The following is a 17,901-nucleotide window of genomic DNA, read 5'->3' as shown; positions in this document are numbered from 1 at the left end:
GTCGCCACGTCACGTGACAGGCATGAAATCATAACGTTATGGGCAATGCAGCGGACGTGTGTACAGTTTAGCATTCTTCTTACTAGCTACCATCAGCTAAGTGTTTGGTCAGTTCTCCAGACGTGCTTCTCCTCTTTCGGCGTTCGAACTGTTCGGTTAGGCTTTTATTGTCTGTTTATGCCCGCTGTCCTAACAGTGTGTTTAGTCGAAAAAGTTATGCATTAGCGGTACACTACGCGGCTGAAAATGGAAGCGATTTTGAGTTGTTCTATCTGCTGTCACATTACTTGTTAACTTGGTCTGAAATGTGAAAGTACTGCTCAGCCTCGATTAGTTTCTACCAGCACTAGCTTAGAGTTGTTGCTGGTGGCTGCCAACACATATGGAATTGTCGCTGTGCTGTTGTAGGGAGAGTCAGAGGCTTCTACATCAATACTCTGCAAATCACATTTAAGTGCCTGGCAGAGGGTTCATCGAACCACCTTCACAATTCTCTATTATTCCAATCTCGTAGAGAGCGCGGAAAGAACGAACACCTATATCTTTCCATACGAGCTCTAATTTCCCTTATTTTATCGTGGTGATCATTTCTTCCTATGTACGTCGGTGTCAACAAAGTATTTTCGCGTGGAAAGTTGATGATTGGAATTTCGTGAGAAGATTCCGTCGCAACGAAAGACGCCTTTCTTTTAATGATTTCCAGCCCAAATCCTATATCATTTCTGTGACAATCTCTCCCATATTTCGCGATAATACAGAACGTGCTGCCCTTCTTTGAACTTTTTCGATGCACTCCGTGAGTCGTATTTAGTAAGGATCCCACACCGCGCAGCAGTATTCTAAAAGAGGACGGACAAGTGTTGTGTAGGCAGTCTCCTTGTGTGTTCCTGGTCTATTTCGTGTCGTGCGTTCGGGAATCGGGTATAGCTGCATTGGGAACGGTTCTGCTGTGACGTGACAGCGGACGTTAGGTAAAAATGTGTCTCGGTGCGTTGACAGTCCATCGGCTAGAATTCTTCCTGCTGTCGGCGCCCACAAGCTGTTGTCAGAGCCGACTTGTGGTAAGTGCCAGAGGCATATGTGTCCCTTCTTTGCTGGTATCATGTGTTCGGGAATCGTTTATAGCTCCAGTGCGAATGGTTCCACTGCGTCGTGTGATCCATAGTGAGTCGGACATGTGTCATGTGTATTTGCTGGTTCAAACACTGAAAGATAGTTGTGTATTAATTGGCCGTCTGTTGTGTTGTGTTATCTTGTGTGAAGAGCGTGTAGCTACTGTTTGAAATCTGGTGGGTTGAGTGTCTTAGTGATATGACACGAATAGTGCCTAGTGTGACCTTTCTCACAGGAAATCACGAATTCGACTCACACTAATGAGACGATATTCCGTAGGCACGCAATGTGATTAGATGTCGCTTGCCAGGAACGGTGTCAAAAGCCTTGTGGAAATCTAAAAATAAGGAATCAGTTTGTCATCACCTGTCGACAGCGCCCATAACTTAGTGCGAAGAAAGATTTCACAGAAACGATATTTTCTGAATCCGTGTTGGCTCTTTGTCAATAAATCGTTTTCTTCGATGTAACACGTGATGTTCGAATAAAGTACATATTCCAAAATTCTACTGGAAATCCACGTTAGCGAATTGGGTCTGTAATTCAGAGGAGTACTCCTATTTCTTTTATTAACTACTGGTGCGGCCTACGCAACTTTCCAGTCTTTAGGTATGTGTCTTTCGGTACTAAACGTGAAAGGACACTAAACGTGAAAGGAAATTGTTGCATTACACCACCACGGCGAGTGAATTAAGAAAACTCTACATTTTGTAACCTCATCATGACCAGTTTGTAACAGTTGAATCCTGTTCGATTTGAAACACAGCACTGCTCAAAAACACGCCAGACATGTACACGAGGAATGGTAACTGTTGGCTGGCAACGCGAGTTGTCTTCTTAGGCTACGTGAAAAACTCGGTTGAATGTGCCCTACGTCTTGGACGACCACACTGGGGCGTTCTGTGCATTTCCTCTTTCCCCTTCAGCGATCTTCAGCTAGCTGTACATAATTTTTCGGCTATTTTTGTAATTCACGACATGTAAATGTTCTACTCCTATTATGTGTCGATTTTTCTTGCGTACATAAACTATAATTGCTTAACCAAATAGTCTTGAGTTACTGCTACCTGTTGCATCCATCTTTTATGGGCTGTGCTCTGAATCTTTCAACGTAGTGGCTGAAGTTTCGTGTTGTGGGGTCATCGCATTTTCTCGCAGAAAATGAGGGTAAACGATGCAAAGCAGTCCCTTAGATATGGTACCTCAACCATTTCGTGCATCTGAGCTGACAGCAAGGTCTTTGCAGAGCCAACTGCAATGCCCCTTTTCAGCACACTTTGTGGTAACTACATTTGCGGCTCAGCAGCAGCTTGATCCCAGGGGGTGGCAGCTTGTCCCTGTACAGGGCTGAGCAACGCCCTGTGTAATCTGACACGAAGTTGCAGCGTTGGTGTGGAAGACGGGTACAACTTCCTGAGGTACCATTTCTGACATCTCAGATGTGGTCGTCCAGCATGGCACCAAGATATTATACTACGTCACCCCATGAAACAGGGCTGTCTGCAACTTCAATAGGCGGCAGCACTGCAGTGACAGTGTGGTGAGTAACTACAAGGACTATGTTTGGTAGTATCGAATTTAAAGCGCCAACTGATGTCCTAGGTGTGCAGGAGTAGTGGGAAAAAGCAGGTTCTGGTGCAATCCTGACACCAAATTGATATCAAATTAATTATGTGAATCGAACCAAGGACACTCAGGCTCGTGGACCTTCGCCCATGGACATTCATGTAGTTAATTCCGCTTCGTCCAGTGCCACTTTCTCTAACAGTGACTGTGTTCGTCCCACAAAAACTGTGCGTCGACGTCGCCGGAAATCACGTCAATTAGCAAGTGATTCTGTACCAGTGTCTGTTCAAATTGCCCAACACAGTCGCTCTTGTCGTCAGCAGGACAATAAACTTTTTGTAGCTTTGGACTTTAATGGCAAGGTCATACCATTCCAGCTCGATACCGGAGCTGCAGTTTCATTGCTCAATCACGACACGTACAAACAACTGGGCACACCTCCGTTGCGTGCTGCAAATGTTACGCTAAAAAGTTATTCAGGACAGCTCATCCCTGTGTTAGGACAGCGCACTCTTCTTGCAACATATAAAGGACAAACAAAACTTGTGTCATTTTACGTTCTTCGTTCCTCTACTGCAGTGAACTTGTTTGGTTTAGATTTATTTCAGTTGTTTAACATGTCTATTGTAAATCAGGTCCTATCAGTGAATCAAACTGTGCCTTCAGACAGTGTTTCTCGTCTGTGTGACGAATTTGCAGGCATTTTTGCGCCGGGCTTAGGTTGCGCTAAAAACTATGAAGCCCATTTGGAACTGAAAGTAAATGCGCAACCGAAATTGTTCAGAGCGCGCAATGTTCCCCACGCATTGCGTGATGAGGTCGCAAGAACATTAAACGATCTAGAATCACAGGGTGTAATTGAACGTGTGCAAGCGTCTCTCTGGGCCTCACCCTTAGTAATTTTGCCAAAACTTTCCGGAAAATTGAGACTTTGCATGGACTTCAAGGCCATAGTGAATCCACAACTAGTGACTGCTACTTTTCCTTTGCCCCGCCCGGAAGATCTTTTTGCTAAACTGTGCCCGGGAAAATATTTTTCAAAGTTGGACCTAGCCAATGCGTACTTGCAAATACCGGTGGACGACGAATCCCAGCGCATATTGGTGGTTAACACGCATCTTGGATTGTACAGGTTCAAAAGACTGCCGTTCGGGTGTGCATCTGCCCCTGCATTGTTTCAGCAATATTTACAAACTATTTGTGCGTCGGTCCCTACTGCAGCAAACAATCTGGACGATATAGTGATCTCCGGACAGACAGAAGAAGATCATCTTGCGAACCTACGAACATTATTTCAGGTCTTGCGACAAAATGGTCTTCGCTTGCGGAAGGACAAATGTGTTTTTTTTGCTCGTGACTTACCGTACCTATGACATGTCATTAATGCCCAAGGCATACATCTGAGTCCAGAGCACCTCCGTGCCATAAAAGAATTGCCTTCGCCACAAAATATGAAGCAGCTACAGAGTGTGTTGGGTAAACTTAACTATTATCATAAATTTGTGCCGCGCGCTTCTTCCATTTCAGCTCCGCTTCATAGCTTACGCCGTAAAGGTGTTCCGTTCGTCTGGACGACGGAATTTGAACGCGCCTTTCACCAGTTGAAATCGGCGTTGCTTTCTAATACTTGCCTTACGCCATTCGATCCCCAGAAACCCCTTTTGTTGATGGTTGATGCGTCGGATTTCGGGATCGGTGCTGTGCTTGCGCACAAAGTTGGCTCGCATGATCGCCCTATTGCCTTTGCGTCCAAATTGCTCTCGTCTGCGCAAAGAACTTACTCACAGATAGAGAAAGAAGCTTTGGCTCTCGTGTTTGGTGTTACTAAGTTCCATGATTTCTTGTATGGTCGTCACTTTACCATCATCACAGACCACAAACCTTTGACATCGCTTTTTCATCCGAACAAGTCTGTACCTCCACGTACAGCGCAGCAATTCATTCGCTGGTCTATTTTCCTCTCGCAGTACCGCTACGATATCTTGTATCGGTCCACTGCTAAGCACGGAAACGCTGATGCGTTGTCCCGTTTGCCTGTTGCTGAGGATAAAGCATTCGATTCTTCCGAACTTGCTTGCATGTTCATTGATTCGGAAACCGATGAAGTGGTCGAATCGTTTCCGATTGATTTTCGTCGTGTAGCTACAGCCACAGCTGCTGACCCTGTCCTTGCTACCGTTTTGCGTTTTGCTGCTACGCAATGGCCTTTGTCAAAGTCTCGGATCGAGAATCCGTTGGTTCGCCGATTTTTTGCTCACAAGGAGAGACTTTTTGTTCGGCGTGGTGTTTTGTTGTTGCGTTCTGATGATGATCAGCCTGGAGTAGTGGTCCCACGTTCGTTACAATCCTCTGTTTTACGGCTTCTTCACCAAGGACATTGGGGTATAGTGCGAACGAAACAACTTGCTCGTCAGCACTGTACTTGGTTCGGAATCGATGCTGCGATTATGAATATGTGTTCTTCTTGCATGGCGTGTGCCGAACAACAATCCGCACCACCGCGGAAAGTCATTGCATGGCCAAAAGCCACTTCCCCTTGGCAACGCTTGCACATTGATTTTGCTGGTCCGTTCTGGAATGCTCGATGGTTGGTTCTGGTAGATGCCTTCAGTAATTTTCCTTTTGTTGTCCGGATGTCTTCCACGACGTCCTCCGCCACCATCCAAGCGTTGTCTGCTATCTTTTGCATTGAAGGTCTTCCGCAGACTATTGTTTCCGACAATGGCCCACAATTCATGTCCGCAGAATTTCAGTCAATCTGCCAGGCCAGTGGTATCCAACATCTGACATCCGCGCCGTTTTCGCCTCAGTCAAACGGTGCCGCTGAACGATTGGTCCGGACTTTCAAGTCACAGATGTTGAAGTTGAAAGAGTCGCATTCTCGGGAGGACGCGTTGTTGCTCTTTTTGTCATCGTATCGCTCTCAGCCCCGAGATGGTCGCTCGCCGGCTGAGTTGCTCCATGGTCGCCCTCATCGAACCTTGATGTCTTTGCTGCATCCGCCGCATCAGGTTCCTGTGCAGCGGCAGACTCCTGCTTTTGCTCCAGGCGACGTTGTATTTTATCGCAACTATCGAGGTTCACGGCGTTGGCTCGCAGGGCGCATTCTTCGCTGCCTCGGCCGCGCGATGTATTTGGTTTTGGGGGCCTCTGGTGAGGTGCGTCGGCATCTCAATCAGCTGCGCCTCAGTCGTCGCACGGGATCTGCCGCTCCCCGTCTGCTTTCAGCGACGGTGCCGTCCGGTCAGCGCCCTGGGGACCCATCTACTGGCTCGCCTCATCCCCGGGTGTTACCGACGATGCCTTCTATTTTGCCCCATGGCGACGCGCCGCCGCCGCCGCCGCCGCCGCCGCCGCCTGTTCTCCCGCCGGCGCCGCCGCCTGTTCTCCCGCCGGCGCCGCCCGCATTGGACGCTTCGCTGCAGCCGCCTACTGCCTCCCTGGGTCACGCGCCGCCGATCGCTTCCCGTGACCAGGTGTCCTCCGCCATGGAACTCTTGCCCGCTCCGGACCACATGACGTCATCGCGCGTCGGGTACCCCGACGCAATGGAGGTCGATCCTTCGGCCCCTCCTGTCTCTTTACGGGCGCATCCACCACATGTTGACGTGCACCCTGGACTCGGTTTTCAGGCGTTTCTTAGCTCCCCTCGGACCGAATGGCCGGGTGCGGGTGGCACACCCTCGCCTGTTGTTAGGCTCCCCACCTTATCGCATATGTCAACATGGGGTCCTCCCCACGGCGGGCGGAAGCCTTATAACACGACCGTTCGCCGATTTGCGGGGGAGGAATGTGGTGTCACCGCCAGACACCACACTTGCTAGGTGGTAGCTTAAATCGGCCGCGGTCCGTTTAGTACATGTCGGACCCGCGTGTCGCCACTGTGTGATCGCAGACCGAGCGCCACCACAAGGCAGGTCTCGAGATACGATATAGCACTCGCCCCAGTTGTACGGACGACATTGCTAGCGACAATACGGACGAAGCCTTCCTCTCATTTGCCGAGAGACAGTTAGAATAGCCTTCTGCTAAGTCCATGGCTATGACCTAGCAAGGCGCCATTAGCCTTACCTAGTTTGAGGAGGAGGAGATTAGTGTTTAACGTCCCGTCGACAACGAGGTCATTAGAGACGGAGCGCAAGCTCGGGTGAGGGAAGGATGGGGAAGGAAATCGGCCGTGCCCTTTCAAAGGAACCATCCCGGCATTTGCCTGAAGCGATTTAGGGAAATCACGGAAAACCTAAATCAGGATGGCCGGAGACAGGATTGAACCGTCGTCCTCCCGAATGCGAGTCCAGTGTGCTAACCACTGCGCCACCTCGCTCGGTTACCTAGTTTGAGAGTTATCGTATAAATGTCTCAAGAAGAACGTGTAAACCAACAAAGAATAAAGTTAAGTATATTCCAAAGCTACGTATTTTCTTTATAGCAGTCATAACGTATCTTGTTCCAGACTTGACGCCAGTCGGCGTGTGTGTACGCGTGCCTTTCGGCTCCCTTCTCAGTGTGGCGTAACTAGCTTGTTACGCCACAACAAATACATCGTGCGTAATTCATTGTTTAAACAGTTTGTTTAAGAATATGTTTATTTATGAAATTGCAATTCAACTTGATGATATTAAACACTTGTAGTACTTTCTTTAGTTTGATAGCAAAAGGAGTCACATAATTACATTGTCAGAGATCATGCTAAATATATCTGGTGATCATGTTTCACCATCCACCAGTCATGCCTGCTGGAAGGAGCTATGCGCCAGGCTTGCAGCACTGACCAGGGTCCAACGAGCAGCAACCACAGGGCAATGCTAAGCACTTCCCATTGCATGGGGAAATAACTTAGTCTTCCTTCTTGTTCCTGGCATACTTTCTTTGTGGCACACAGATACCCCTTGTCACTAAACATGAACTGCTTCTGGAAATATTAAATGTAATGTCGAAGCAAAGAGCGGAATATTGTCTCAGACACATCTTCAAGATGTCACATAACTGTGCAAATTTTGCTTCAGTAGACGTGCCACAGGAAATATTAATTAAACAGCTCGCTTCACAAACTGAATATGTATCAGAAAACTACTGCTCGAAACACACTTGCATACAAAGCACTTTGAGAGCTTTAGCTGGAGCTGCAACCATCTCCAGACTCTGGAATTACATGAATATTTACCTGCTATGCTATTTCGATGAGAAACGATTCGTCAATCATGAATTAAATTACCCATCCTGAAACCTATACCAGCTGCAAAATTCCGATTTTACATGCCAAAATGACGATATCTGGGAGTCGAAGTAAATATCTGTGTAACTCTAAATAGGACGCACACCACTTTTCGAGTTTTAAGTGCTTGTTTGAAGGCACTGCCAGTGAATGAAAAACTTCTGAGTCCTACAGCTGTTGTGGTGTTCATCACTTTTCGGAAACCCGGAGTGGGCTTAGTTTCTATTAGCTGTTGGCGTCTTAAGGCTCTTATTTTTTATTTTTCTCACTTTTCGAAGCACACTAGTGTATGAGGACATATGGGAAAATCACACAAATTACATATCTAAAAGTTCATGATATGTTTCTAAATCCATAACGGAGTGTGAAATAAACACAAACAGAATTGGAAGCACTTTCCTACAGATGGGAAAAATGGTTGGAATTTTTGGTGAATTTTCGATGTCCTACAACTGCTGGTCTGGAGATGCTCTAAAGCCACAATGGCAGGTGGAGGCCAGTATGCCACCAGTTTGAACAACAGGATCGTGGTCTGCTAGGACTTGTCTCTCAACATTCAAATGAAGAAGACTCTCAGACATAATGGTACTTTCTGTAGATATCATGCCCCTGTCTTGTTCAAATCAATTGTAGAGGCCCCTGCACAAAGGATGCCTTGTGACTCTCTCACAGCAGGGAACTTTCTGCACATGGAGGATTCTGATTGGTTCTTACTGAACTCACCTGCCAAAGTCCTGCTGCCAGTGCACGATTAGTACCCACCACTTCCTGCAGATGGACAAATTACTAGAATTTCAGCGGCAAACTCTTTTGTACTACCGAAAAATATACAGCAGTCATTTGTCCTGAAGTTAAATCCTGCAAAAGAAGTCTACAGATCAGGAAATTCGGAAACTATCGCAAAAGACACTTTCTCTATTACACTGCTCTGCTGCTGTCGAGGAGAGCTTGAATGTTTCAGCATGAAACCGAGCCATGCTATATCAGCACAAAAGATTGTATCTCCGTACCATATCGATGTAGTAAATGCAGTTCGCATCCTTCACCATAAAATATGATCACTTCTGCATCCTACATATAGCTGTCGATCACCAGACTCTCGTATCTATACCATGAAGACAGACAGACCCCAAAAACAAAAGCTCATATGGCATATATCATTGCAGCACTGAATATTTCCCCTGAGGCTGGTCGGTCATTCACGGCAGCCAACGGTCACAAGGCAACTGTCCCTGCACATACTGGGCTCATGCATGGTCAGAGAGTCCTCTGCAGAAAGCAGTCATTCTCCAAACTTTTGTACAAAGGCTGAGCTGTTTGCTGCAGCATAAAGGCGTCTGCTAATGGTAGGGTTTTCGATCCAGGCTGCTTGCTGCCATGGTTTCTGCAATGAGTTACGATCACCTTCAGACTGAGAAATGCTTTGTCACTCATGGATTAATTTACCGATCTCGAAACCGATATCAGCTGCAATATCCGATTTTATATGCCAGAAAGGCCGTATTTATGACACTTTTATGCTGAAATCATCAAGTAACATATGAAAATTTCCGGAATTTCATGCATTTTCACATGATTTGCCAGAATATCATACCATTTATACGATAGTCCTTGACATCAACCACATGGCAGTATGCTACCAATTGCTTCAGCGGTATCATTCCAAAGACAAAGAGTGTTAATTGTATCTCTAGAAATATAAAGATTTTGTGTTTTATTACCAGCTGGGGGGTTGCAATGTATTACTACAGAATGGATCACATGTTTGTCCCACTGCAGGAGTGTTTAGGCGTTTTAAACCCTAACAAGCAGTATTTATAATGTGCTTCGCTGTACTCTCAAGCAATCACAATTATGCAGTGTCAGCTAACAAATACTTTACAGAACATTTGTCGTCTGGTTTTTTTAACAACATTATACTGTATATTTATTGAGGTAATAGTGATACAAGCAAGTTGACTGGAAAAGAAAACCATCTGCCTTTAAATTGACTGGGATGTGCGTTAAAGGATGATAGTAAGGGGATGCAGTGATTGGCAGGGTTGTAACAAGGTATGATTTAATGGTAGACTGATGATGCATTCTAGACAGAGGGAGATGTTGCTGTTAGGCTATCTATCGCAAAGTTTTCCGTTGTTCTCCTGGGTGTATCAGCTATGTGGATAACCACATACAATTGCTTGTTCTGAGTGTGACTTAGAGCATTATCTACCTGTGATCGTTAACAGCAAAACTCTCCATACTACAGTCGGCAGAGGAATTTCAATGCATTTATGAAGAAACCTGTTTCAGCACCACCCTCTAGGTGAACTAAGATTTATGTGACCTCATTCCCCTGCCGTATTTTGGACATGAATCAAGTATTCAGTTTCATAAGTATCATGATTCTAAGTTAGTGGCAGGTGTTTGTGAGGTACTGCAACCCCTGTGTATACATTTGCTTGACAAATGTTGTATGTAGAAGAAACCGTGTTCTGTTCCCAGAGTTAGAGCAGCATAGCAAAAAATTTCACATGTCAAACACTGCTGCTAGGCATTTGTCAGGTTCCTTGCAAGAGGCATTCTCTATCGCTAATGATCATTTTATAGGATTGATGCGAGCATAGTATAGTTTCTGAACCATGATCAGATGTGAACAGTGGGCACTATACACCTCTGGAAAGTTAGACTGTGTATGTATCACAAAGACTCTGTGTTTTTATTTGGTGTAGAACGAAGTAGCTCTATCTTCTAGAAGTTTGTCGTCATGGTGGGATAGAAAACTTGCAGGGTGGATATATATCAGATATATATATATATATATATATATATATATATATATATATATATATATATATATATATGTATGCTGGATTAGAATATTAAAAACGTTGCACTGCACTTGACTAATATTTCGGAAACCATTTTGAAACATAATGTATTATGCCAAGTTTGCAAATAAACAGGACTGGAATTGAAACTACTTCACACATTGGTTTGGCACGTAAAATGTTATTAAAGTGTAACAAATCTGCTGCAGAAGTATTGTTTTCTGATTCTAACAGTATTCCTCATAGTGGTAATAGTGGAAAGAAGGTGTATGATATAAATGTTAGGCTAGTGTATGGCTTGCATTGCATTGGCAAGGGCAGTGCTGCAGGGACTATGTTATGTGGAATTATGAACTTGCCAAAACCACCAACCAAGTTTGGATTTTATAATGAACTGATGGGATCTTCTGCTGAAGATATTGCTCAAGCAACAATGAAGAAAGCAGTTGAAGAAGCTGTGGCAGATAATGGAAATTGTAGAGATTTAACTGTTGCTTTAGATGGATCATGGCAGTGTAGAGGTCATAAATCTCTAAATGGAGTTGTGACAACAACCAGTGGAGACAGTTGCAAAGTAAGTGATGTTGCTATTCTCTCAAAACATTTTAGATGCTAGGGCAGTACTAAGGATGAACACAGTGAAAGTTGTGAAGCAAATTTTCACTGCACGAGTGGATTGATGGAAGTAGAGGGAGTGAAAGCAATTTTTTCCAGACCACAGGAGTGGTATAATGTACAATACACTAACTATATAGGAGATGGTGATTCTAAGGGATATAAAGCTGTAGAGGAACTCAAACCTTATCGCAATGAAATTCATGTTAAAAACAGGAGTGCATTGGACATGTGCAGAAGTGCATGCGGGCTCACTTGCACAAACTAAAGCAGACATTTGGATCCCAGAAGCTTAGTGATGGTAAGACCCTTGGAGTAAGAGGAAGATTGACAGATGAAGCAATTGATAGATTGCAGACGTATAATGGGTGTGCAATTAGGCAAAATACAAGAAGCATTGAGCATATGAGGAGAGCAGTATAGGCATTATTTTTTCATACTGCAACAACAAATGGGCACTCACAACATGCACTGTGCCCCACAGGTGATGACTCATGGTGTAAGTGCCAATCAGGAAAGGAATATGCCCACAAAACAGTTTGCCAAATGCTGTAATTGATGTAATTAAGCCTATATTCAGAGATTTATCGCGGCCAAGTTTATTGAAAAAGTGTTTACATAGGAAAACACAATATCCAAATGAAAGTGTAAATAATTTAGTTTGGATTAGGATTCTCAAACGTGTGTTTGTACAGATAAAAACATTGCATATTGGAGTGTATGGTGCAGTGGCAACATACAATGATGGAAACATGATCAAATGTGATATGCTGAAACGTTTAGGTTTCCAACCAGGGCACAACACCATTTCTACAATCTGCCTAATTGATGAAGAAAGACTAAGAGGTGCAGAAAGAAGAGACAAAAGCCTATAACATGCAGCAAAAGGGAAGAAAAGACCAGTGAAAAGGAAACTAACACTGGAAAGAGAAGAGGATGCTGATAATCCATTATATGGGGCAGGAGTGTATTAAAAAACTTTGGAAGCCATTTCACGTAACTTTAAAATTTTCATCTTTGAGGAACATTTTCTCAAAAGCTGCTAACAGTGTATCAATGAAATTTATACACAATATTGTTTACTTCTTTTCCTTCATTTTTATAACAAATTGTAAAAAAATATTGTATAATTCAAGAGTTATAGAAGAAAAAGTGCAAAATTTTAGAGAAAAAATAAGCATCTGTTTAAAAAAATTGTTAAACAAAAACCAATGAATATTTCTTAACATGGCATTATAACTTTGTAGGGAAATATTCACTGAACATGTAGTCCAAATTTCAGAGCAATGTGTTTAATGGTTTTAGAAGAAATGTTCCTTCTATTTGCTAAAATTAACGTGGAGGAGATGGATTGTTCTTGCTCCCCTTAACGATGAATGGATGTTCTGCACAGTCATCTATCTACATTCACATTCTTGTATATGGTACTCTCAAGGTAGTGGAGGACTGGTTTAGTGATCATATCGAAATGAGGAAGCATGCTAATGTGTCATTGGTTGGCATTGAAATTACTTAAAAACTGGTAAAATTACTAAAACTAATCGTCCTATCAATGGTGGTGCTTACTACGGTACATTGTCCCATACTGATGATGACTTTTCTATCCCAACTCTCCACTGGTAAGCTGTTGAAAAAATGGTTCAAATGGCTCTGAGCACTATGGGACTCAACTGCTAAGGTCATTAGTCCCCTAGAACTTAGAACTAGTTAAACCTAACTAACCTAAGGACATCACAAACATCCATGCCCGAGGCAGGATTCGAACCTGCGACCGTAGCGGTCTTGCGGTTCCAGACTGCAGCGCCTTTAACCGCACGGCCACTTCGGCCGGCTGGTAAGCTGTTGATTACCACATAATGACTGACTGACACAACTTGTCTGAGCTGGAAAGAGCCTTTGTGGAAGCAATACCTTCTGGGGATGGCGAGCACCAAGACAGTGATCGCATACTTAACTGCAGTATGAGGAATCAATCGAAACAGGACACAGAGTCATCTGCTACAGCTTCACTGTGAAAGATGAGAGTAAATATAGTGGCGTCACCTTTGAGCAGCTGTTTGGAAATGCTCTACAATGTCCCAAACACTTCCAGTTTCCATATGCTGCAATGTCTTCTGTAGTTTTGTCATATAAAAACGTCACCACTGTCTTTTATTTCAGCCATCCTGTGAGTTGTGGGAGCAGCAGCAAGGCTTACACCATGCGATGTCCAGCTTTCTGGGAGAGACAATGTATCGAAATGTCTTAATGTTAGTTTAGCACATGGCACAGACCTTGAAGATGTGGTGGAAAAACAAAATGTATGGCAGTGTACAAAGCTGTAGTCGTACACTGCTTGGATGTGTTCCAGTAGAAAGACAACTTATCAAACTGCTTATGAAAGAACACCACAGGGACCCTCTCTCGTAACTGATATTCTGTGGGATATAATCCTCTTAGACTGGTCTGTGCAAACTATTTCGATTACTGCCCACCTGATCCAATGGACCAATACCTGTATATTTAATAAAATCACGACATATGCTCGATGTCAGCATGAAAACATTATTTATTTTCGATATATCAGAAGAAAGGGACAAGGTAATATCATATCGAGCTCTCTATTGACTGATGTTGCTGGAGTTTTTACAATACGGTGGTTTTCTCTGTATGATGGTACAAAGTATGAGGGTTGATAATGAGGATAGAGACAATGTTTGGGGTGACAGATGTGAATGCACCCCAGATGATGCAGATCTCCTTTGGACTGCAATGCATGTATGTAGATTGGAAATGCATGGTAGTGCAGTGTAAAATCCTTCCAGTTTCTGTATGCTATGGAATCTTCCTAATTTACCCAATACGGAACACTACTGTAACTGTTTGTAGTGTCTTTTCTAATAGCCTATCTTGCAGGACAAAGCTTCATCTGGTGCTGGCCTTACATATTGCACTCAGTTGGCAGAGCTATGACAGCATGTTCCATTTTACACCAATTGGTCAAAACACGGTTCTGACATATTAACTCAGCTCACCCTGATTCTCCATGGGATGCACAAGGTGGTAGATATAGAGCTCTCTGTCTTCTTCTCAGTTCCAACTTAAGTTGGAACTATCACATGGACAAAGCAGCAGGGGGGGGGGAGGGGGAGAGGGTCAGGACAGAGACTGATGTAGAGGGACTGTCTAGAACATCACTAAAGTTTTGCTGTATGGGGCCCTTAGCAGCAGGGTTCGAAAAAGATGACTCGTTTGAAGATAAGAGAACGCCATGAATATGTTGCATTAGTGGCTGTAATCATTAAAAGCCATCTCCATAGGATCCAGCGCAAGTATATGGTGGAATGGAAATACTTGATTCCAAATTACACATAACATATCTACCAGAAAGCATAACACTGTAGATCTGAAAAGCCAGTGTATTGTAGATCCCTTATGAAGTTAATCTAGCATTGCCTTTTTTAAGTAAGTTGTTACATAGTACACCAACTACTGTGTGTGATCGTCCTCCCTCGCCTATAACCCTGTGGATATTTTGCAGTACATCTATTACTGCTTACATGGTATCGAGAAAGAATGTGTTACAAATACTGTTTGTTAGCAGCAATAAGAGGGAGTTACAAATATCTGCTTAACACCACATTTCTTAGCCGAACCACTTTCTAAATTCATTCATAAGGGTGATTTTTATTACGAGCTTGCACCACTGGCGACATGCACAAGGACTGTCGGTGTATCAATACACTCCCCAGCTATCACTGTCTATACTCAGTGTCACGATATTTGTGTGGAAGACCACTTTATTTGGAAGCAATATCATTACTCAATTTACAAAGCATGTATAGTTTTTAACATGGATATTGTTAGCAATATTTTTGTGAACCTGTAAAACCAAGACCACGTTATATGCAGGCTGACTGTGACATAGTCGTTGCGATTGTGTTTTTAACATCTGGTCGCAAGCAACACGAATGAGACGTGTCCATCCATCGCAGATTTTTGCTCAATATTGTTTGGTGTTGCCAGCATTCAGTTATTAGTGAAGTGTTGTACATAGTAGGGGATGTGTGGTTGCATCGTTTTGATTGGCTGGCTAACAAAGTATGTGTTGGGGTGTAAAGTTATTGTGGTCATTGTTCCAACATCTGCAAAGAAAATGCTATGTCCTGTCATAAGGGAGATATCGATTTGACGTGGGGGACTGTGATTGCAACAGATCGATAGCCTTTAAGAGGGGGAAAGATTTTATGTGGAAAATTATGTTCAGTCATAAGAAGGATATAGATTCTGATATTTCCAGAGCCACAACCATCAGAAAGGGGTATTTCCAATACATCACTCCTTTTTGAATGTCATTAGATTGGGGCTTCAATCGTAATTGTAATTATAGTGATAAATATGTGGTTGGTTTCCTAGGACGAAATCGTTCAGCGTGCGAATCGCTTGGCAGAGGTAGCCTATGGCCAGCACGAATTGACATTTCTGGCTTAAGGTACGAGCCATCACTGAGCAACCCAAACTCGAGATGTGGGGTGCAAAAGTGCAGCTGACTTAACTGAGTCGCCCATAGGCAGGTGAATAGCGAATTAATACTCAATATGTGTTGAGCAACCTTCGTGATCACTTATGAGTATTCTCAAATTTTTATGTGGAAATTTGAGAAGACTCAATATGCAAGTATTTTCGCTGGAAAATTTAATTATTCCCTACTATGTAATTTCATGGTTGACTGCTTGTACTGTCGTTCTACACGTTTAATGTCTCTACCTGGTTGAGTGAACGTAGATTGTGATTGGCATTGTTTGCATCTGGACAGTGACAAACAGGCGGAAGAGACATTTTCTGGTTCTCTAGACATGAGAAACACCTACAGTTATATGTATTAAAACCTTAGTTTATATTGCGAAGTGCAAGGATGACTTGGAATAAGTTACATCATTGACACCAGTATACGTTAAAAAAGATGAGTGGAACTACCAGTTTCCTCTGTTTTCGAGTTTTCACATAAAGCATATTTCACATGATGACCTGAGTAAAGTTTCGCATTTCTAGGGATATCTATACTGTGCAAGTAATCGGTAACATCCTGATATGTGGCTGATATCGAGAACTCTTGCGTAAATGGTATGATATTCTGGAATCTACTTGGTAATATCAGCATAAAAGAGTAATAAATACGCTGTTTTTTGGCGTGGCTTTAGAGCATCTCCAGACAAGTAGTTATAGGACATCGAAAATTCACTGGAAATTCCAGCCATTTTTCTTTTGTGTAGGGCAGTGCTTCCACTCTGTTTATGATTATTTGACACTCCATTATAGGTTTCGATATATGTCACGAACTTGTAGATTGTTCTGATTTTCCCATATGTGCTTGTACGATAGTGTGCTTCGAAAAGCGAGGAAAATAAAAGAAAATGAGAACCTTTAAACTGCAACAGCAAATAGAAACTTAGTCCACTCAGTGTTACCGAAAAGTGATGAACACCACTGCAGCTTTAGAACTCACAGGTAGTGCCTTCAAATAAGCAGTTAAAACTCGAAAAGTGGTGTGTGTCCTATTTAGTGTTACAGAGATATTCACTCTGAATTCCAAATATCATCATTTTGGCACATAAAATCGGATATTGCAGCTGGTACAGGTTTGGGGATCAGTAAATCAATTCACGATTGATGAATCATTTCTCATTGACATAGGTCTGGAAATAAATACTTATGTAATTCCAGAATGTGGAGATGGTCACAGCTCCAACTACAGCTCTCAGAGCGCTTTGTGTGTGGATGTCTTCAGTTTGTGAAGAGAGTGGTTTAATTAATATTTCCTGTGGAACATCTTCTGAAACTACATTTGCAGAGTTTTCTGACACCTTCAAGGCATGTTTGTGACAATATTCTACACATTGCTTTAATAACTTCTGACACAGTTCGTGTTCAATGAAAATGTGTATCTTGTGTGACATAAAGATGGTGTGCCAGGGAGGAGAAGGAAGGATAAGGTTTGTTTGTGTGGCACGTTTGTTTGTGTGGCCATCTTCTGCAGCAGGCATATAAATACTTGTTTTGCAAAACAAATAGGAGCAGGAAAAGGCAGTTTGATTTGCAAAAGAAGGATAAGGTATTTCTGTGCATGACAAGAAGTGGTTAGCACAGCCCTGTGGTTGCTGTGTGTGGTGCTGGCGGGTGCTGCAAGCCCAGAGTGTGGCACTTTTCCAGTGAGCATGACTCTGGTCGACAGTGAGATACGATTGCCAGATAAATTTGTCATGATCTTCGACAGTGTAATTACTTGCTTCCTTTAAACACAAGGGTCAATTTCGAGGTGTATTGCAATATCAGAAATAAATAAACAAAATTTTTAGGCAATCTGGGGAATACCTATGACATCACCTGGTGGTGAAGGTAAGTCACTGAACAATTAATTACTTTGTATAGTTAATTTGATGCCTTAATTACACCAGAACACTCTTTGTCCCACTACTTGAAGGATGTTAGAGGCGAGCTGCCGTTGACGCTGGAGGCTGTTGCTGTCATGCTGCCACTAAAGATAGCTGGATCATTATGTAAGTGCTGTACACAGTCTTTCTTAGGTGCGTCGGTTGTGGAGAG

The sequence above is a fragment of the Schistocerca americana genome, chromosome 5 (assembly GCF_021461395.2).
Source record: "Schistocerca americana isolate TAMUIC-IGC-003095 chromosome 5, iqSchAmer2.1, whole genome shotgun sequence".
In the NCBI taxonomy this organism is placed as follows: Eukaryota; Metazoa; Arthropoda; class Insecta; order Orthoptera; family Acrididae; genus Schistocerca; species Schistocerca americana.
This window is presented reverse-complemented; position numbering follows the sequence as displayed.